Below are 23,033 nucleotides of genomic sequence, written 5' to 3'. Positions count from 1 at the left end.
TTTTTTAAATAATTTTTTTTTTCAATTATAATGTGTATGATCCCATTGTCATAAATAATAAAAATAAATATAAATATTTTAGACCTGAATAAACATATTTTTTAGTTTATGTTTTTAAATTTTTTAAAACATTTTGTTCAACCAAATGCATTTGTAATTTATGTTTTTCTAAAAATAAACAAAAACCAGTTTATAAAATTTTTGTAAATATAAACAAAAAACGTAAAAGTTACCAAACGCTACCTAAAATTTTGTCTATTATGTTTACGCCAATTTATGGTGTGATTATACATTTTGTAGTTGATAAGTAAAATACCTTTTTTTTTTTAAATATTGATTTTACTTAATAAAAATAGATGAGGATTTATATTAAAAATAATAATAAAAAAAAATTTGAGTGTAAATTAATAAAATTATAAATTAATAATTTATTTTATTATAAGACTCTAAATGTTTTAATTTTTTTATTATGATTATTACATAATTTCCCTCAAATAATTTCCTCCAAAAATTTGGAACAAACATCCAAATTTTGTGAAAATCAAAATTCCCTCCCTCCATGACGAATCCCCCAGTCTCCCGAACGTCTTCAAAAATTTTCACAAAATTCCCTACTTCCATGATAAATCCCTCAGACTCCCAAACGTCTTCAAACATTTCACTCTCTCTCTCTCTCTCGATCGTTGCCACTGCCCTTGCCACTGCTGAGACCTATTTTGCTTTCGCCGCCGCATCCTCTACCACGGAGAAAAGCTCCCAAAGCTGTTAACGAAGATCTCTATAGGATCTCGCCGGAGCTGCTCCTTGCCAAGCACCGAAGAGTGGGTTTATTCCTCTGCCCTTTTCTTTTCCTCATTTTAGCAAGCTACATGCCTCAATGTATGTCTCTCTCTCTCTCACTCGCTCTGCAACTTGTTTCTCTCCCTTTCTCCATCTCCATTCTATGAAACCCTAGACCGAAATCCCCTTCTTCGAAACTGCCCCTTTCACCTTTGTGAACTCACTGGGTTGGTTTATAAATTAGGAAAATATGATTTGAAGAGGTTTAGGTTTTTTATGTTTGTTAGTTGTATATATATACACACTTGAAATTTGGCTTGTGTGTGAAATCTGATGTGTAGGTAATTGAATTTTGTACTCAGGTAACTAATATGAGACTAATTTTTTATTTGAAATCTGTTTATTTGATTTTCTAACAATTACTTGAAATTTTTTATGTGTGAAATTAGGAAATTTTTTATGTGTGAAATTTTCTTTTCTAACAATTACTTGAAATCTTGTGTGTGAAATCTGTTTATTCATGTAACTGATATACTTGAAATTTTTTATTTTTCTAACAATTACTCTTGTGGTGGCTTGATTTTCCTATGAGAAACAAAATTAAAGTGGTTTGGATGTATTACCTTTACCACTTTTTTGGGAATTGTATAAATTGAGAAATGAATGGATATTTTGATGTTACTATATAAACCCATTAAGGTTTTATAGTTCACAAGCTCACAGACAAACAATTGGATATTGCAAGTTCATGAAGATGCATTGATAATTCTTTGTCACATTTCCCTTTCATTTCCTTTCCTAAATCCCTCCTAAAATACTAGATCCAAATACAACCTTAGTCGATCAAACAATGGATATTGTCAATAGTAGAATACCTGTAATCCCCTGGTAAGATGGGTATAATTTTCCGAATTGGCCAAGTAATTGAATCTTCAATAGCATTTTGTATCATGTCCTACATAAATAAAAACGACAGCTTCATGTTACGACACACCTAACGATCCAAAAACCCTACATCCATAATTGTAAAGAATATATAATCCGTCTAAAGATAAGTTAGTTAGTTACACACGAGTGTGAAACAAATAATAATAAAATAAAAATATAAAATTTCTCAAACCTCAATAGCATCAGAAATTCCGAGAATTGCTGATAATTCCCCACCTACAACTTTGAGTGTAAAGTCCATGTTTTTCTGTGGCAGAATCATAGGGGAAATTGTAGTATCAAAAATCAAGTGCATAGTAATTTTTCAAAATTTTATATAATTCTGTTTATGATGACATGATAAATATATGAATATATGCACAAATTTGCGTGATTTATCATGAAGATGACTTCCAAAATGTTGGAAACTAGACTAATAAGTTCAAAGAGTGACAAAGATACAAAGTACCCACCTTTTCCATCAAAGAATAACAAACAGCCCCAAAATATGGAAACTCGTCAACTAGTGGTTTGAAAATTAATTTGAAAACTCCCGTGAATCCAATATTTTGACCTAGATGAAAGTATATATGAAAAAATATTAAAGTGGCATCTTATGGTAAAATGCCAATAACCGAACATTCTTTACTTTATATCATGTTATCCAATTTTTTAGTCACCTATTATTCTTCAAAGAGAGTGAAAGAGAACACATTGATTATCTATAAAATAAGTATTAGAAGTACTATATACACAAAAAATAAATAAATAAAAAGTGAAAATAAAATAAATTTCAGAGTAGTTTTGTAATAGTTTTGCTACTTGGAAAAAGTTTTATTGATATGAGAAATAAGTTGAAGATCACCTATATAGGTAATCCAATGCCGACTCTAGTTTTAACATCAAGTATGATACTTTCCATCCCATTGCATTTTCAATTCCATCGTGATTCCCTTAGCATCGCCTTTAATAATTGGAACCCCTAAAAAGATCAACAATTTTCTATCAATACCTTAAAAAAGATTAAAAATAAAATAAAATTGATGGTCCAAATAAATTTAAATCATTTCCTTCAATTCTTGTGTCTATTCTTGAAGATGATTGGCTCTACCTCTGGCCATAATAATTCCATAAAGTGAAAAATAAAAAATATATATATTTTTAAAGATTAAAGAAACAGAAGTTGTGGAGTGAATTATGACTTGCTAATGTGCAATAACTTTAGACCAATCCAATCTGCTAGGCCATTCTTTTCTCATTTGATTTTCCCAAAAGAATGTAATTGTAAATTGAGAAGTACAATTCTTTCCAAAATCTATGAAAGCATTGGGGTAAAAATTAGTTAAACTTCCTTATTTAACTAGTTAAAAATTAGTTAAACTTCCTCATCAAAGATCAAACAGAAATCAAACAACCTGTGAATTGTGCAGCCACAGCACCAAGAGTCAACTTTGAAAACTTGAGAGATGATAAGATAACTGATCTATATTGTTCGAGAATTGGCTCAGCAGAACTTCGAATTAGCTCTGATGCTGCCTATGCCACCATGTGTCAAAAATGAAGTAATTTAAGGAAAAAAAAAATAAAATGCTTTCATTATCATCACATTGAATCCAGCAACAAATAAAAGGGTAAACTACCAATATGTCCTAATAGCTATCATTATTAGCATCATCAATGATCTTCATTGATATAGTGTGTGGTCCACATCACATCAAGTTAAATCTACACCAAACATTCAAATTCTAGGAACTTTTCTACGTATTAATAATTTATGTTAAGCAAGAATTATAACCAAAGCCATAGTTGTTGTCATTTATAATTACTCATTTTATGATATATAACGTCATGTAACTATAACATATGGATTGATGTTGGCTCAAATCATTTGGAAAATACACTCCCACATTTTGATTATATTTTTGAATTTTTTTGGAAAATAATAAACTAGCACAAAAGAAGAAGAAAATTATATGAATGTGCTTTGCTTTCTATAACGTTGAAACGATCATATTTCCTTAATGTTATGTTTGGATCATGGATTTAGCTAGGGATTTGGAAATGGAAAGGGAAAGGGAAAGGGAAAGGGAAAAGGTGTGTTGAATGTAATTATAGTTCATTGACATTTCACCCACATTTTTCCATTTCCTTTTCAAATTTCTACTCATATTCATGATCCAAACACAGCATAAAAGTTCTATCAAGATCAGAAAATCCAATAAAAATAATCCAAATCCAGTAGTCCAATAGTTATTGTTTATGCAGTTTGTTCATGTCAAAAGATGTGCAAAATAATATTTTTCGTACATAGATTCTTTCTTTTCTCCCCACAATCATTAATTTCCTTACGTATTGTCTTCTTTACTAACTCTATTTCAATGTTCTATTTTTGTTTGTCATAGGTCCTCAATTTCTCCATCTTTACGTAGAAGTAAAGCTATACCTCTTCCATCCCTTCCTCTCTAGCGGTTGCATTACCAGGTGTGTTTTTTAATTTATTTACTTTTAATTAATAGTAGGGCATTGGCGGGTGTGTTTTTTTAATTTGTTTGTTTTAATTTGTAGTAGGATACTTGTGGGTGTGCTGTCTTTTTTTTTTTGCAATTAATAGCAGGGCACCGGTGGGTGTGTTTTTTTTTTTTATTTGTTTATTTTAATTGATAGCAAGGCACTGGAGGGTGTGTTATTTTATTTATTTGTTTCATGTTAATTGATAGTAGGGTACTTGGTTATGTGTTTTTGAATTTATTTGCTTTGAATTGATAGTGGGGCACTGGCGGATGTGTTTTTTAATTTATTTTTTTTATTTTAATTGATAGTACGATATTGCGGGTGTGCTGTTTTTTTTTGTTTGTTTGTTTGCAATTAATAGCAGGGCACTGACGGGTGTGCGATTTTGTTTATTTGTTTCATGTTAACTGATAGTAGGCTACTTGCTTCTATTTTTTTAAATTTATTTGCTTTGAATTGAACAACAATAATTCATTCCACGTAAGCACATAATCACATAAGCACCTACGAATTTCATTCCCGGATGATGATAGTCCCGAAGCGTTACTATAGTTCAGGTTGGAAGCAGCCGTGATCAAGTGCCTTTCCAACAAGACTACTAGAAACTCAAGGGTCCAATCAACATCCTAGAAACTACATTCCATACCCACATAATCACATAAACATGTTATCACATAAGCATATAACATCACACTAAGTCTCTATCAGACGAGACGAACCCATTGTGATACTAATCACTTCCCACGTACCCAAAGTATTCAAACCCGGTACGCTCTGATACCAAGTTGTAACGCCCTCAAAATAAGCCCATTATATGTATATCATTGACATGCACTATTTAAAGAAAAACAATTTATTCATTCATTCATCAGAGTATTACTCAGAGTATTACTAAATAAAAACATTACATGTAATATCAAATTAAATGCCTTATGGGCTTACATCTTTCCAAGCCAACACTTGGACACAAAATATGAGTTCTAACTCAAATACAAATAAAGCCCTAGGCTTGATTATTTATCAAATAAAAACAAACAACTAAAGATAGTCTTCAAAAATCCAAATCCTTCCAAGCTAAGTCCTGGGAGGTAGCTTATCACCTGGACCTGAAAATGATGTTCCCATAAAGGGTGAGCCACAGCCCAGTAGAAATATACTAAACCAAATATAAGCATTGAATAAAGCATTATTATTTAATAGATGGTTAACCAAGATAATCAATTACATCATTATACAGTCTCATGACATTAATGTCTAAAACACGTTTTACTTTCCAACATTGTCAATATGGCTCAGAACTTGGCCAAACTTACAACAGTGAATTATATATATATCATATTCACATTCTTCCAATGTCAACAAACAATTGAGACTCAGGCTCAAATCAAACACTTCATACTTCCAGTTTGATACACATTTTAGTGCTGTATCAATAAAACACTTCAATATAAATAAGCACACATAAAAGTGATGCTAATGGAGTCCATCCCCTATCTCCTCCCAAACAAAATCCGGTTTAGAGGTCCATCCCCTATCTTCCCCTAAACCGTGGAGTACATCCCCTATCTCCTCCCACACAAAACAATGTATGCATACACATAACATATACAACACACAATCAATACACATAATGTCTATATTAATTCAGCAGTCAAAATTGATGACTTAATCAATGATTAGTTTCAGTTATCCCTAATCCACATGTAGTGTCTACAACAAGCACGACTATCCTCCACCGATAGCCCAAAACAGGTATTTCTAGATTTGGAAATAAATATACCCACAATTCAATAGGCGAGTGATTTACATTATCCAACTACACCATTTAATCAATAAATTCCCCAATTTCATGAATTTAACCAAATTCCCCAATTCCCTTAAATTAATTATATAAATTAATTAATTAATACAACTAGGGTTTTTCCCAAAATTATCAAAGTAACCCCAACATATCAATATACCAAAACTTAGAACAAAACTTATAAAATGGAGTAGGAAATCCCTACCTCGAAGAAATAGCCCAAAAAGAGAAGATGGAGATGAAGACCCAAACTCCAAAGTGCTCCAAATCGCCAAATGTTCTGATTAAATGAAAGCCCTCGACTCCCTCTATCTTTTTAATAAAGCAACTAGGGTAGAAACACACTCTAAATAGATCAAACCTAAGAGAGAAGGTGAGTAGGGAGAGAGAGAAGTCGGACCTAGGGCTTGGAATCAAAAAGAAGATGAAAAAGACTGATCAAAACCCGCTGCTGGGTATATAAACTGGACAGGCTCGCTCGAGCGAAGACTTGGTCGTTCGAGCGACCAGAAACAAGAAATACTCGCTCGAGCAAAGAAAAGCTCGCTCAAGCCAGGAATGCAATGCTACAGGTCCATACTGGACGCAAACTCTCGCTCGAGCGACCAAACCTCGGCTCGAGCGAAGAACCAAAAACAACAGCTCGCTCGAGCGACCAACTCCTCGCTCGAGCGAAGATCCAAAATTCTGGACAGCAACACTTGGTTTCCAAACCCAACCAACCTGAAACAAACCTACCCAACACATCCTATAACTCCAAATGAGAAAATAAGAAACAACAACAACAATTATATAATGACAGAATCTACGGAACCTAAGTCCGGATACAATAATCAAATGGGAAAAGCCGGGGTCGCTATAAGGGCACTGGCAGGCGTGCTTTTATTTTGTTTTTTTATTTTAATTGATAGTAGGATACTTGCGGGTGTACTGTCTTTTTTTTAAGAAGGAGATGACGTCACAAGAGAAAGATTGAATTCATTTTTGGTTGAACTCAAATTTGTTGAATGACATGTAAATGTTTGGAAATTCTTAATTGATACTTTTGCTTCCCACCCACGAGAAAAATAAACATAATTTTGAGGGAGTAGAGAAGAAATGTACATGTTTGAAAAGAAAGAACTCTAGAGGGCAAAAACACCACAAGAGAGTTTGGTTCAAGTAAATTCATTAAATTTCATAAACATTTGAAAATTTTATACTGAGATTTTTGCCTTCATCCACCCATCACAGACAAAGCATGAATCCTCTAGAGTGTTTATTTTATTTTATTTTCAAGTGATTCTACATAAATAATAATTGCTTCCAAAATTGTGTTGTAAGTAGTAGAGAGAATAAGGTATGGAGGGGATGTAAAATGAGAAAGATAAATAGTTGTAGTCCTATTTAAACCCTCTTTAGGGATAATAAATGAGCTGAACAGTTAATTGTTATAACTTGCTTTGATAACTTTAACGAATTTAAAATATGTTCAACTTTGGTTCGTTAAATTTTCGAGTCGATATCAAATGAGTTTTTGTCAAGCCGACCTCAAGTAATTTGGTAGTTTTAGATTCATCATACAGAGCTGAGCAAGCAATTGACTATTCAAACTTAATTTGAAAACTTTAATGAGTTTCAAAATGTGTTCAAGTTTGGCTTATTTACTTAACGAACTGAGCTCGAACGAGTTTTTAATGAGCTGAACATAAGTCGAGCTCAAGTTGTTTGGTTCGTTTATCACTCCTAAAGCTGTTGAAAAAGTTGCCAATGGCTGGTGGATAGCGGTAGCTGGCAACAATGGCTGGTAGCGGTAAGGTGGGACAAATAGGTGACACGTGCATAATTAGGTGATATTTGGACAAATAATTAGAAAAGTACGTGACATGTGTATAGATAAATAACATTTGAACATATAGATAAATTTTTGGACAGATAAAGGCTTGGCTCCATTGGCCCAATAATTTTAAAAGTGGAATTCTAACCTGAGTATTTTGTTTTGTTTTTTTTTTTGAGGAATTTTTTTTTAAAAAATTAAACGAAATAAATAAATTTGTGATATGATATCTTATAGGTGAGGACTGTGGGGCTGAAGGGAGAATTTGGTGCAAGGGGTTAGGTGAGGTAGAAATGAGAAGAGGAGAGGGAAGAATCATGGAACCACGTAAGATTAATGAGAACCCAATTAAAGTGGCTTCTAGATATTCCATTTTTTTTTTTCATTCGAGGGTATAACCCCCTTTTGCTTTCTATAGATGTTTTTATTTTCACTACCATTTTCATTTATATTAAAAAAAAGTAATTTGCTTGGTATAAACCACAGTTTTATTTTATATGCATTATAAAGAAGTACAAATTCTGGGAAGAACCAAAGTTTCAAATTTGATATAGGATGAATTAGTATTTCTTCATTCATTCCCATCCAATCAAAAAAGATTTTTTTTTTATTGGGTGAATTGATTTCTTGATCCTGAGGAATCATAAGATAAAAAAGATATTTTTTATCAATTTTGTCAATTATTTGATAATTATTAGTCCCGGTTTTTGATAGGGATATGCGACATTGATTGATTCTATTTTTCCATTTTGCTGCTATTAATCTAGACCATCTATTCTGAGATAAATGGTATTGATAATGACCTCTTAACCAGTTTTTCCATTGATTTAGTCCAGAATTCCGAAGTTTCCTATGTCTTAATTCATAATGAATTATTCCTTGTTTTCCAAAATAATCTTTTATTGAAGTCTTAAGAAAAAAAGACGTATCGTGATATTGAAGAATAGATCTTAACTTATACAAGTTAAGAACTTGTGTTTGTGATATTTTGTAAAATACATATGCTTGTGACAAGGAGGATAAGTCAAAAAAATTCTGTGAATTCTTATTACTAATATTATATATTGTCGAAATAAAATTCATTTTATTTTGATTTGTTTTATTAATTCTTTTCCATAAAGTTATAAAGTTATAAGTTTTATTAATTATTTGCTATAAGTTGGACAGTGTATAAAGTTATACTTGCGGGTGTGTTTTAGAGCAATCCAATTACCTAAAAATAACCCAAGTCAATTAAGAAAAATACCAAAGAACCCAAATGAATTGCCTTAATGAGTCTCCATATATTTTTATTTATTTGCTTTTTCCTTTTCTTTGTTTCTATTTTATTCTTTTCGTATTGTTTTTGATGTAGTCATCACGGATCCTTTTGGATGTACTAAATTTGAGTGTAAGCTTGAAGATGACAAAGTTTGTGGGAATAAAGAAGAATTAGGTTCCCATGCAAATGACCTTATTCAAAATTTAACCAAGAATGATGTTCTTGAAATGCAATTCAATTTAGAAGAGGATGCCAATGATTTCTATAATCAATATGCTAAAGTTGTGGGATTTAGCATTAGGAAAGACATGCGAACAATGCAGGCAACAAAGGTTCTTAGTAGAAAATGGGTATGCTCAAGGCAAGGCCAAAGAGCAAAGCAACACTTGGCCCGTATTGATCGAAAAAAAGCTGCCAGGGCATTGACTAGAGTTGGTTGTGATGCTCATTTCCGCATAAGGTACAATCTGGATGTAGGCAAATACATTGTCACTCACTTTAACATGGAACATAACCATCCATTGGCAACATCACCAAGTGTGCCATTTCTTCAGTCGCATAGGTTTGTAAAGATCCCCGACAAAGCTCAAGTAAAGACTTTGCACGATGTTGGTGTCAAGACAAGCTAGATAATGGATTTGTTGGTGCAACAATCTGGGTCTTTCGTGAATGTGGGCTTTATTCACAAGGATTTGCATGATTATATTCAAGTCGAGCGCAAAATAGAAATGAAGGATGGTGACGCGGAGTGTGCTTTGGCTTACTTATGTGCAAAAGCTGATGCTAACCCTTACTTCTTTTACAAGTATGACAAGGATCAAGAGAACCAGCTTGACAAATTGTTTTGGGCAGATTCAAGGTCTCGCCTAGACTATGCTGCATTTGGTGACGTGTTGGTCTTTGATACGACTTATAAAACAAATGCATATAACAAACCTTTTGTTATTTTCGTTGGGGTCAATAACCATTTTGAAACCACCATATTTGCATGCAACTTGCTTGTTGATGAGACAATTGCAACATACACATGGGTTTTGCAGAAGTTGTTAGAGGCCATGGATAACAAAAGGCCGGTGTCAGTGTTGATAGATCGGGATATGGCCATGCGTGAGGCAATACAAAAAGTCTTTCCAAATGCCAAGCATCGTCTATGTAATTGGCATATGCACAGAAATGCCAAGCGAAATGTTCGAGTCGATGGATTTGAAGGACATTTCAAGCATCTCATGGATCTTGATGCAAATGAGGTTGTATTTGAGGAAGCTTGGAGTAAGATGGTCAGAAAATATGGCCTTCAAAATAACAAGTGGGTATCAGACACCTACAACAACAAAGGCATGTGGGCTCAGTCATATTTGCGTGGTCATTTTTTTGCTGGAATGAAGAGCAGTCAGCGTTGTGAGGGTATGCATGCTTTTTCCAATGAGTGCCTCAAATAAAAACTGAAACTATTCGAATTTGTTAGATGTTTTGACATGGCCCTTTATCGATTACGGAACAAAGAAGCAAATGCCGAGGCAAAAACTGACAACAGTGATCCTTGTCTTACCACAACACTTCAGCCTCTAGAGAAACATGCAGCAACCATCTTTACCAGACGTTTGTTCTTAATGTTCCGTAATGAAATAATTGAGGAAGCATTGTTGATTTTTGATGGAAGGAAAGAGGAGTTCGATCATCGCATATAGAAATTTTCAAAGTACACTGAATTTGGTTCCACATGGGAAGTGTCATACCATCCCGCAACTAGCATAATGAAATGTAGTTGCAAAAAGTTTGAGTTCTTTGAACTTCCTTGCAGCCACATGATTTCTATGATGAAATGCGAACACATGACTGAAATTCTCCCAAGTTGTGTGATGCATCGTTGGACAAAGTAAGCAAGAAAGGTTGGTGAACAACATTACCAAGCCCAATTCTCTAGCACTCTCACACAGGAGACGCGTTTTGGGGTACTTTGCTCTTCTTTTACTGAAATGTGTTACTATGCCTCACAAACATCTGAGGGATTTGAAGAGGCTAGGAATGCATTTTTCACTATGACATGTCGGATGAAGCAGCTTTGCATGGCCAAGGGAACTAATGTTGATGAAGGAAAAAGTTCACTGCCGCCATTTGGGGTTGGGGATCCGAAAGTAGTGGACACGAAGGGGAATACTGGGGGATCCTGCATGGCTAAACCTCGAAAGCCAAGGTGATGCCAGTGTTACAGGTATACATTATATTGTGCTTTGTGTCTTAATTTTGTTATTGTGAGGTAGTGTTGGCATTTTTGTTCTCTTTAATGATTGGTGATTTACTTGACAATGTAGGGTCATCGGCTACACAAGGAGAACTTGCCCCCAAAACGATCATAAAACGGGACAAGTGGGTAGCAATTTGTTTGAGGAATAGGATGATTATGATCCAATTGGTACTCCCACCCCTTTTACACCGAAGCGTCCCAGGAATAATATTAGGCCATGTAAGACCCACCCTGTGAAGAGACGACTTTTTGTCACTAATGTGGATACGTCTCCAGTGCAGTTGAGCAAGGATGTTAATGACTTGCGTAGTTGCGATGCACAAGTCGTCCAAAATTCAGCGGTCTCTGGGTGATTACTTTTATGGCATCTTTTCAGTTCAAATTATGTTCATTTTGCTTACATTTGCTTTGCAAATTTTATGTGGCTGCTTAATTCTAATTTCTTGATATGCCAAGATAGATTTTAGCTAGAACATTTTGATGTCATAACCAATTATGATGTTTACAACTTGATTATGAAAATAAATAATTTACGAAAACAAAATGACAAAAGAGTGTGTAATGACCAATATATCAAAATTCAATTTGTTATGATTTGAATCATAAATTTCAAGTGAACAAACCTTAACGACAATTTAATTTGTTTTTGCAGGTGTTGCTATGGGTAATAGTTGCTATGATCGAGCAGGTGATATTGGGAGCTAAACTAAGATTTTTTTTTAAAAAAAAAAATTTGAGGACTTAAATCTGTTAGTATTTTGTATAAATACTCTTAAACGATGGTTGATGGATATTTGTTTTGTTGTATGGACTTAAATCTGTTAGTATTTTGATGGATATTTGTTTTGTATAAATTTCTAGCAAAGGCTATGAAGCCATTTTGTTTAGTGTTTTCGCTCATTTTCGAAGCAAATGCGCAACAGCTAGTGCATATAGAAAATTGAATGCCATTATTCAATCGTCTTTACCCATAAAATATTCTCTTGAAAATGGCCAAACCATCATTTTAGCTCTGACAATTCTTTGCACAGTAGCATTTGCCACCAAAACGTCAATTGGAACTAATTGGCAGCATGCCTTGTTATTGTCGACCTCTTGTTTACTTTTATCATCGATGTTCTATGATTCGAGAATTTTATTTTTTTCATCTTGAAGAGTTCAGTTGGTACACCCTTCTCAATCTAGGGTCTTGGCTTTTACAGCAATGAAAAGGATAAAGAAAGGTGACAGGCCCTCTTTCTTTTCTTTATTTCTTTCATCTTCTTTTTTTGTGCTTTGGATGGGCAGACAGAAGCCCTTTTTTTTGGATGGACAGACAGCATGTAACTATTGTTTCAAGTCTACTAAGGATTGTAGGCAACCTTTTCAATGGATTTGAAATAATTAATTCAAATTCTCCCTAATCTCACACCTTAACCTCAACTCTTAACGCGCATATTTAAAGTTTTTGAGTCGAATATTACCATGGGTAGAGGAGCACAGGGAAGTTTTGTCAATTTTGAGTTTTGGTCTATCTTTTTTATTCAACAAAGGATTTAAAATACCCAAGTACTTGAAATCTGTCAATTTCAAATCCTTTCTCAAATCCAACGCATATCCAAACACAGTGCATCTATTATGCTCATAATGGTTCCGTTTGTGAACGCTATGTAATTTCCACTGTCAAATACACAGAACAAACCTGGACTGGAAAATCCATTTGAGGCTTTCAGGTGGACCAGTCGATATTTTCCCAGTTAACCGAAGGAGGAAACATCTTGTAGTCCCTTTGCATGAAAAACCCCTGTTTATTGTCGTTACACATTAGTGTGTAAGATATAATTTAATTTAGAAGTGAAAGGTCATAATTATTGGAGAACTCTAATTTTTACATTTTTCATAACCAACCTGACATTCTTCTCCGATTATGTTGATTGAATCCAACCATTTTACAGAGCGGGCACCTATAACACCGGGGACAACCACACGAAGTGGATATCCATGATCTCTATTTAGAGGCTTCGGTATGGTAAACCAGTCAAATTTCAATAAGAACGGAGGAAGATTAGTCAAGAACAAGAGGATTCAAGAAGCTTAGAAGATATTACAGTTCATTTCTTCCTTGAATTTGCTATCCAAATCCAATGCTTGAATTCCATGCTGCCAAACGCAACGCAAGCAACAATACATTAAAATTTCCTATCTCTCCATTCATCTCGTAAGCAAGTAAAATGTCAACTTCAGAATTTGTTGATCGAATTAATGGAATTGATGCCTTATATGGACCTCCTTTCTCCTCCTAATAGTCCTAATTACTTGGAATTGAATTAATCCACCAAACAGTGTAATTTCTTTATAATTAAGATTAAATGAATTTAAGAAATTTTCACCTTGCACATATCAATGCTTACAAATTCTACATGCTTTCCACCCAAAGGAGTGGTTTTCGTCAATTTAGGTATTCCCACAAGTTCAAGAATATCAGCGAGTTTGGCTCCACCCCAAATGGCTTAAGCAAATATGTGCAGAAGAAAAAATATCAACACACACAGAGAGAGAGAGAGAGAGAGAGAGAGAGAGAGAGAAAACAAGAATGAATATGGTTTTGCAAAATGTTTTGGAAAACACACAAGCAGTGAAAATGTACAAAAGAGAATGAATAGAAGCAAACCATTTCCAATGGCAGAGATATCCCAGCCAACACCTTTCACTGCTCTTACTTTGCTCATTGCAGTCCTTCTATTCCCTGCACACTGCATAACATTAAATGAAAAAGAAGCAACAAATAGTTCAAATTGGGTAGCCACACAACAGTTGGGTTTAGCCTAATTCCCAAAACACGTGTATGCTAGAAGTCAAAATAGTTCTGCCACGAGCACATAAACTAATCATAGAATTGAACACATAATATATATATTATGTAAAATCTAATACATCCATATTCATTTTGTGTCCATTTATGTGTTCTTTGACTTGTATTGTATGTAGTTGGTGTATGTAAACTTACTTGCAAGGTGGCTGTCACATTGTATTTTGGTAGCTTCCTGTAATATAAACCAATAGATAAATTCCAATTTCAAATAAATTCACAAGGACATCCATGGCATGAAATGAAGATCACTCCAATTTGTTACAACGAAAACAATAAAACAAAAAGGAAAATAATTTTTTAAAAAAATTTAAAAGGAAAAGAATAAAAAATAATGAATAAAAAAGGAAAACAATCAAAAAAAAATTTGAACAAAAAAGGAAAAGAATACAAAAAAATGATCAAAAAAGGAAAACAATAAACAAAAATTAATAATGTTAAAAGGAAAAGAATAAAAAAAATAAAAATGTTAAAAGGACAAGAATAAAAAAGGAAAAGATTAAAAAAAATAATGACTAAAAAAGGAAAAGAATAAACAAAAAATAATGTTAAAAGGAAAAGAAAGAAAACAAAAAAAAAAGAAATAAAAAAGCGAAAAAAATAAAAATAATAATAATGCTAAAAGGAAAAGAATAATATTGACTAAAAAAGGAAAAGAGTAAAAAAAAATAATGTTAAAAGGAAAAAAATGAAAAAAAAAATGAATAAAAAAGGAAAAGAGTAAAACACATAATAATGTTAAAAGGAAAAGAATAAAAAAAATAAATTATTTCAAAAAGGAAAATAATAAAAACAAAAATGTTGAAAGGAAAAGAATAAAAAAAAAATGACTAAGGAAAAAAAAATAATGTTAAAAGGAAAAGAATGAATAAAAGATGAAAAGAATAAAAAAAATTAATAATATAGGGAAGGGGAGGGGATCGACGACTTTGTTGCCGCCAATCACGATCAAGTCCACGACGTATGAGTCGTCCATCTCAGCTTCCCGCCGTCTGGTATAGTTGAGCCATATGGAGGGAATTTTGAACTAACTGAATTTTTTTTTTTTTTTCTGAGTTTTATTTCCATCTCAACTTCCCGCATATATATATATATATATATAGGGGAGGAGAGGGGAGGCAGCAATTGAAAGCTTTGATAACAGAGGGGAGGGGAGGGGAGGGAGAGGGAGCTTTGATAACGCCACTACCAATACCTCCTCCAACACCACCACCACCACCACCTATACCACTACCTCCTCCAATAGCACCACCACTACCTACACCACCATAGATACCCCCGCTAGTACCTATACCACCACTACCACCTATACCCCCCACCAATACCCCTACCACCACCGCCGCCACCACCAATACCTCCTCCAACACCACCACCACCTATACCACCACCAACGCCTCCTCCAACACCACCACCACCAATACCCCCGCCACCACCTATACCACCACCAACACCTCCCCCTATTCCACCACCACCACCACCACCACCAATACCCCCACCACCACCAATGCCTCCTCCAATACCACTACCACCACCTATGCCGAGGGAGGGGAGGGGGAGGGGGAGGGGGAGAGAGCTTTGATAACAGAGGGGAGGGAGGGAGGGCAGACGGGGCGGGGAGGGGAGGGCGGAGGGGCGGGCCGGGAGAGAGGGAAGGGTGGGCAGGGAGGGGAGGGAAGGAAGGCGGGTGGGGAGGGGGGAGGGAGGGCTATTCACTTGGGAAGCTATTCACAGGTTTGCCGCCTTCTCAATTTCAAGGACATTGTTAAAAAATACCCCTGATTCTTATGTCGTTTTCATTTTTGTGTGACAATTTTTGGAAATTCATAAAACAATTTGAAAGTGTTTCCTAAGAATAGAGTGATTTAGTTCATTTTTCTATATCATTTTTCATTTTCAGAGTTTTCAAAACAAAAAACATAAATGATACCGATTACACCGAAGTTCTCTTGAAGGCATTCTACATTGCAGCCTCTTCCACCATCGTAGGATGCATTTGAACCGGCCACTAGAAATAATTATAGTTGTCGATTATTTCTTGAAATTGCTTTGCTATTTCTGATAATTGGATGATTTCTGTTTTTTATTTTTTTAGGCACACGTATTCTTTTCCAAGTCGGGAGATTGTGCAACTTTTCTTTCAAACTACCATTTAGACAACTTCAAGGGTGACATTTAGAGGCGTGCACTATGATCGCCTGCCTTGGTCCATCAGCATTCTTCCCAATTGCAAAAATGTTGTCTTCAACACCGCCAAGGTAATTTGAATGAGAAATGTGATTTTTATTTTTTTGTTATACACCAAAGTTTTTTTCCAAGATGAGATTTTCTATCTCTCAATTGCAGGTCGGAGTTCAAACATCCCAAATGCAAATGTTGCCAACCAATGCTGAGCTTCTCTCTTGGGAAACATTCAGCGAAGACATATCCTCAGCTGATGAAGATTCCAAGATCACAGTTGTTGGTCTCTTAGAACAATTAAATGTTACCCGCGATACCAATGACTATCTCTGGTACATGACCAGGTGAGATCGAGTACTGAATTATCGTCTTTAGTGGATTTTCTGATCATAACTGTATTGGGTTTTTTTAATTTTATTTTATTTTTATGTTTTGTGATTTTATGAATTTTCAGTGTTGAAATAAGTCCATCCGAGTCGTTTCTGCATAGTGGCCAACATCTCACTCTCACTGTGCAGTCAGCAGGCGATGCCTTGCACGTGTTCACAGATGGGCAACTATCTGGTAAATTGTTGATTTCTGTGTTTTCGTTTTCTGTTTTCTCTTCTTGAAAACAAAAAACAAAAAAAAAACAAAAAACTGAAATTGATACAGAAAACTGTTTTTGAATACTCTCTTTGGGAAAGTTCTATGAAAACACCTTCTAAATTGAAAATGATGGGCGCATTCAAACTCTTCATTGTTTTTGTTTCTGAAAACACAAAAAATGAAAACAAAATTTTGAAAACACTACCAAACAGGGCTATTACTACTCAACTATGTCTAGCTGGTAATGAATTAGTTCCAACAGGCAACAAAAATACACATGCTAAAAAATTGCTTGAATGATCATTCTGTTTTCTTGATTTATAAGGTCAGCCTTCAGAACTCGCGAAAATAGAAAATTTGTTTTTATAGCAAATGCCAACCTGCATGCTGGAACAAACAGAACTAACTATCCCGTTGGCCCTGTTCTCCTCGATTTTTTCATATTTGTCGTTGTCGGATCATGTAAGATTTTCCCTTAGTTCCCTTTTATCTTCTAGTTTTGCCACACATTCATCGCCAACTAACATCTTTTAAATCTTTGAGGAAATAGATTAAAAGTAAATAAAAATTTGTTACGACCATATTAAATTTCCCATCTAACTGATTGTACATGTGGTTAGTTTTATTTAAAACTTTAGAAACATGTTCTCAAGCTAGATTGATGATTGTCTGAGTAAATCTTGTTTAATATCGCAATGATTTCCCTAAATCTCTAGTAATTATATGTTTGCTTTGATTAAGTTACTGATTCAATAGTGTTTTTATTTTATTTTATTTATTTTTTATGACAGCTCTGTTTCAGATAGTGAGGACAGCTACAAGCGGAGGCATGGCTTAAGCAAATCGTGTGATGGTGTACCGGCCATTCAAGGTGACACTTTCCATAAAATTTTAAATATCACAGTGGCGACATATACCCTGAATTTTGTATTTATACTTTTTGAATAATGGTGTGTTGCGTAGGACTGCATTGGTGCACTAGACGGCGTGCACGTGATAGCTCGTGTCTCGCATGGAGTACGCCATTTCGTACTATGGCCGGAAAGGCGTGCCAACACAGAATATACTAGCCGTATGCGACTTTGATTTGTGCTTCGCCTTCGTGTCAGCCGGTTGGGACAAGAGCATGCACGACAGCAGGGTGTTGCACTACGTGACAACTGAGCCTAAACATCGCTTCCCGCACCCCGCACCTGGTAAAAATTATTAAACATTTAACAAAGTCGTATAATTTTAAAATAATAGAAGACAAATTACGACATCATACTTGCTCTTGAACACAAAAATCTGTCTAAATTACTATTTACAGTTGGTAATTGATTTAAAAAAAATTGTGATAATGCGAACATGTCCACATGATACTGCAAACATACACAATATCATTTTTAAAAAAAATTGTAAATAAACAAATTTATGAAATAAATTAATTTGAAAAATTTCTACGTCGAAACAAAATATTTAAAACTACTATTTACAAAAAACAGAAATGTAATTCCAAATTGTTGTATTTGACAAGACAATGTATGGACAAAAAAAGTATTTCAAAACAAAATTGGAAAACAAAATAATTAGTAATACAATAATAGCAAATTTATTTTTTTGGAAAAAAAACAAAAAAAAACTGAATGGCCACTTGTATTTATTTCACCCAAAAAACTTGTAGGTGGAAAATCAGGATATGAAAATCAAAATTAATTGAAAGACAATTACTTGCAAGAAAAATGATTTGAAACAAAAAACTTACTTGAAAAACAAATATTTGTTACCAACAATTTGAAATGTCAGTTTAAAAACAATATAAACTTCTGATTTGACATTACGATTTTTCCTAAAATTATTGTAGGTGACAACCATTTATAAACCAAAAAAACTCTTTTCAAACGATGTCTTATTGGCAGTAATTTTGAGTTTTGTAGTTATAAACTGCAAAGTGACAACCAAATGGTCACCAACTAGCTAGGCAACATTGAATAACATCTCTGTGTTCGTTGCAGGAAAATACTATTTGGTGGATAGCGGCTATAGCAACAAGACAAGGTACCTAGCCCCATACAAGGGGTATAGGTATCACCAAAATGTCCATCGGAATCGAACACCACAGAATGAGTTCGAACTATTCAATAAGGTACATTCGTCATTGCGTAGTTGTATTGAGCGGACATTCGGTGCGTGGAAGTTGAGGTGGGGGGCATTGCGGAATATTCAGAAGTTGAGTTTCTCTAATCAAGTGACCTTTGTATGTGCGTCAATGGCGTTACATAACTTCATATTCTGACACAGTGAAATTGATGAGGTCACGCTGGCTATCCCAAACAGCACCGAATACGTGGCCCCCGAAATGCCCGACCACGATGAATACACATGGGTTGCCGATGTGATTGAGGAAGGGGACTCCGACCCCGCAATGGTAGCTGTAAGAGGGTACATTACGTACCAACTAAGACGGCAACTGAACACGAATATTTGAAACATTAATGTTGGTTAAATTTATAATGTGTGTAACTGAGATTCAAATTTATATTATCATATCTTCTTAAAAAACGTTTGATTTTAATATTCTGATGTGTTCGGTAAATTACATTGTGAACGAATTTTATTTGAACAGGAAGTATGTCCAATCATTAACATATAAAATACATGAAGGATGTATCCAATAATTGTGTGATTCTTTTTGAAGATTTTTCTACAAATTTTACTTAGAAAGGGACTATATAATATAAATTTAACTTGATGTAGTGTGAGACGTATTTACAATAAATTTAATTTATATAAACAAAATTCTAAATCGATAATATTATTTTTAATTTTAATCATTTAGAGTAAATAAATTTCTGTAACGCCCTCAAAATTAACCCATTATATATCATTGACATGCATTATTTAAAGAAGACAATTTATTAATTCATTCATCAGAGTATTACCAAATAAAGTATTACATGTATCATCGAATAAAATGCCCTACAGGCTTACATCTTTCCAAGCCAACACTTGGACACAAAAAAATATGAGTTCTAACTCAATACAAGAAAAGCCCTAGGCTTGAATGTTTACATGTACTAATAATTAAAGACAATTAACTAAAAGTAGTCTTCTTCAACCCAGAAGCCAGACCCTCCCAAGCTAAGTCCTTGGAGGTAGTTTATCACCTGAACCTGAAAATGATGTTCCCATAAAGGGTGAGCCACAGCCCAGTAGAAATATATTAAACCACATATAAGCAATGAATAAAGCAATAGCATTCAACAGATGGTTAACCAAGATAATCAATTACTTCATTTTACAGTCTCATGACACTATTGTCTAAGATACGTTTTACTTTCCAATTTTATCAACATGGCTCAGAACCTGGCCAAACTTACAACAGTGAATCACATATATAATATTCACATCCTTCCAATATCAACAAACAAATGAGACTCAAGCTCAAATCAAACACTTCATACTTCCAGATTGATACACATTTTAGTGCTGTATCAATAAACACTTCTATATAAATAAGCACACATAAAAGTGATGCTAATGGAGTCCATCCCCTATCTCCTCCCAAACAAAATCCGGTTTAGAGGTCCATCCCCTATCTTCCCCTAAACCGTGGAGTACATCCCCTATCTCCTCCCACACACAAAACAATGTATGCAAATGCAATGCTCAATCAATACACGTATTTTCTGTATCAATGCCATAGTCAAAATTAATGACTTAACCAATGTGATTAGTTTCAGTTATTCCTAATCCACATGCAATGTCTACAACAATCACGACTATCCTCCACCGATAGCCCAAAACAGTTATTTCTAAACTGAAAATAACTATGTCAACAATTCAATAGACAAATGATACCAATTACCCAATTACGCCATTTAATCAATGAATTCCCCAATTCCATGAATTTAACCCTCTTTTCCCAATTCCATGAATTACTTATACAAATTAATTCAATAATACAACTAGGGTTTTTCCCAAAATTTACCAAAGTATCCCCAACATGTTAAAATACCAAAACTTAGAACAAAACCTAGAAAATGGAGTAGGAAATCCCTACCTTGAAGAAAATAACCCGAATGGAGAAGATAGAGATGAATGCCCAAATTCCAATGTGCTCCAAATCACCAAATGTTCAGATTAAATGAAAGCCCTCAACCCACTCTATCTTTTTAATGAAGGATCTAGGATAGAAACACACCCTAAGTGGATCAAATCTAAGAGAGAAGGTGAATAGGGAGAGAGAGAAGTCGGACCTAGGGTTTGGAATCAAAAAGAATATGAAAAAGACTGATCAAAACCCGCTGTTGTGTATATAAACTGGACTGGCTCGCTCGAGCGAAGACTTGGTCGCTCGAGCGACCAGACACAGAGAAATTACGCTCGAGCCAAGGAAGCCTTGCTCGAGCCAACAAGCCAAAAGCTCGCTCGAGCGAAAGAAAGCTCGATCGAGCGAAGAACTCAAACCCTCAGGTCTGTAACCAGACACACGCTCGAGCGAAGGAACAATTGCTCGAGCGAAGAACGAACTAACTCGCTTGAGCGAAGAAAAGCTCGCTCGAGCCAAGAATGCAAAGCTACAGGTCCAAACCAGACACAAACTCTCGCTCAAGCTACCAAACCCCGACTCGAGCGAAGAACCAAAAATAACAGCTCGCTCGAGCGACAAACTCCTCGCTCGAGCGAAGATCCAAAATACTGGACAGCAACACTTGATTTCTAAACCCAACCAACCTGAAACAAACCTGCCCAACACATCCTATAATTCCAAATGAGAAATAAGGGACAACAACAACCGTTATACAATGACAGAATCTACGGAACCTAAGTCCGGATACAATAATCAAATGGGAGAAGGCCAGGGTCGCTATAATTTCGATGGTGGGTCACCACAGCCATTAAGGTGCTTGTGATAGCAATTCATCCACGTGGTTGATGGCAACCTCTTTGGCAACCTAACCACCGCAGAGTAAACAACCTAACCACTAAAAAAAACAAAAAAAAAACCTAACCATTGATTTTTGTGAAATCGATATATTTAAATAAAAAATTTGTACACACTATTCATACAAATTTTTAATTAAGGATGTTTCTTACATGTATGGTTCCATTTTTATGTGAAAATTTTTATATACATGTAGAATTTTTTTTTTTTGTACATGTTACATTGCTTAAGATAGAAATTTTAAAAAATTATGAAAAAAGTGACGAATGATTCAAATCTAAAAGGAAAAGGAAAAGAAAAATTCTACATAAAAACAAAAAAGGAAAAGAATGAATAAAAACAATAAGTTTTAAAAGGAAAAGAATCAAAAAAAAAAATGACTAAAGAAAAAAGAAATAACGTTAAAAGGAAATAATGAAAACAAAAAAAGGAATACCTCCTCCAACACCACCACCACCAACAAAAAGAAAGAAATAATGTTAAAAAGGAATAGTTGAGTATAGGGAGGGAACTTTAAATTGAGTGAAATTTATTTATTACAAAAAAGAAAGAAATAATGTTAAAAAGGAATAGTTGAGCATAGGGAGGGAATTTTAAATTGAGTGAAATTTATTTATTACAAAAAAGAAAGAAATAATGTTAAAAAGTGAAATTTAAAAAAATTATTATGAAAAAAGTGATGAATGATTCAAATTTAATATTTACATCATGAGATTCAAATCTAAAAGGAAAAGGAAAAGAAAAATTCTACATAAAAACAAAAAAGGAAAAGAATGAATAAAAACAATAATTTTTAAAAGGAAAAGAATAAAAAAAAAAATGACAAAGCCTTGTTTGGGAAGGGCCGGTTTAGCAAAAAAGTCAAAAAATTATTAAAAAAGCCAAAAAGCCAACAACCCATACCAAAAAGTCAAAGATTCGCTTTTCTCTCTGCTTTTTACACATCTTTTCGTAAAAAGTCAAAAAGTTATCCCAAACATACTAGTTTTTTTTAGTTCATATTTTAACCAAATAGTCAAAAAAAATACTAAATTAACATGTTCCCAAACGAGGCCTAAGGAAAAAAGAAATAACGTTAAAAGGAAATAATGAAAACAAAAAAAGGAATACCTCCTCCAACACCACCACCAACAACAAAGAAGAAAGAAATA

General features: G+C 34.2%; 1 protein-coding gene and 1 pseudogene across 1 annotated transcript in view; one reads left to right on the top strand and one right to left on the bottom strand.

Moving 5' to 3' along the window:
• LOC114269955 (uncharacterized) overlaps positions 1 to 23,033 on the top strand; it is a 278,957-nt gene that overhangs the window by 205,759 nt on the left and 50,165 nt on the right. The window lies entirely within an intron of this gene.
• LOC114268432 (sulfite oxidase-like) lies at positions 12,987 to 16,170 on the bottom strand (annotated as a pseudogene).

The sequence above is a fragment of the Camellia sinensis genome, chromosome 5 (assembly GCF_055761805.1).
Source record: "Camellia sinensis isolate YWXY chromosome 5, ASM5576180v1, whole genome shotgun sequence".
In the NCBI taxonomy this organism is placed as follows: domain Eukaryota; kingdom Viridiplantae; phylum Streptophyta; class Magnoliopsida; order Ericales; family Theaceae; genus Camellia; species Camellia sinensis.
Note: the sequence above shows the minus strand (reverse complement) of the source record. Positions and strands in the feature narration are given on the sequence as shown.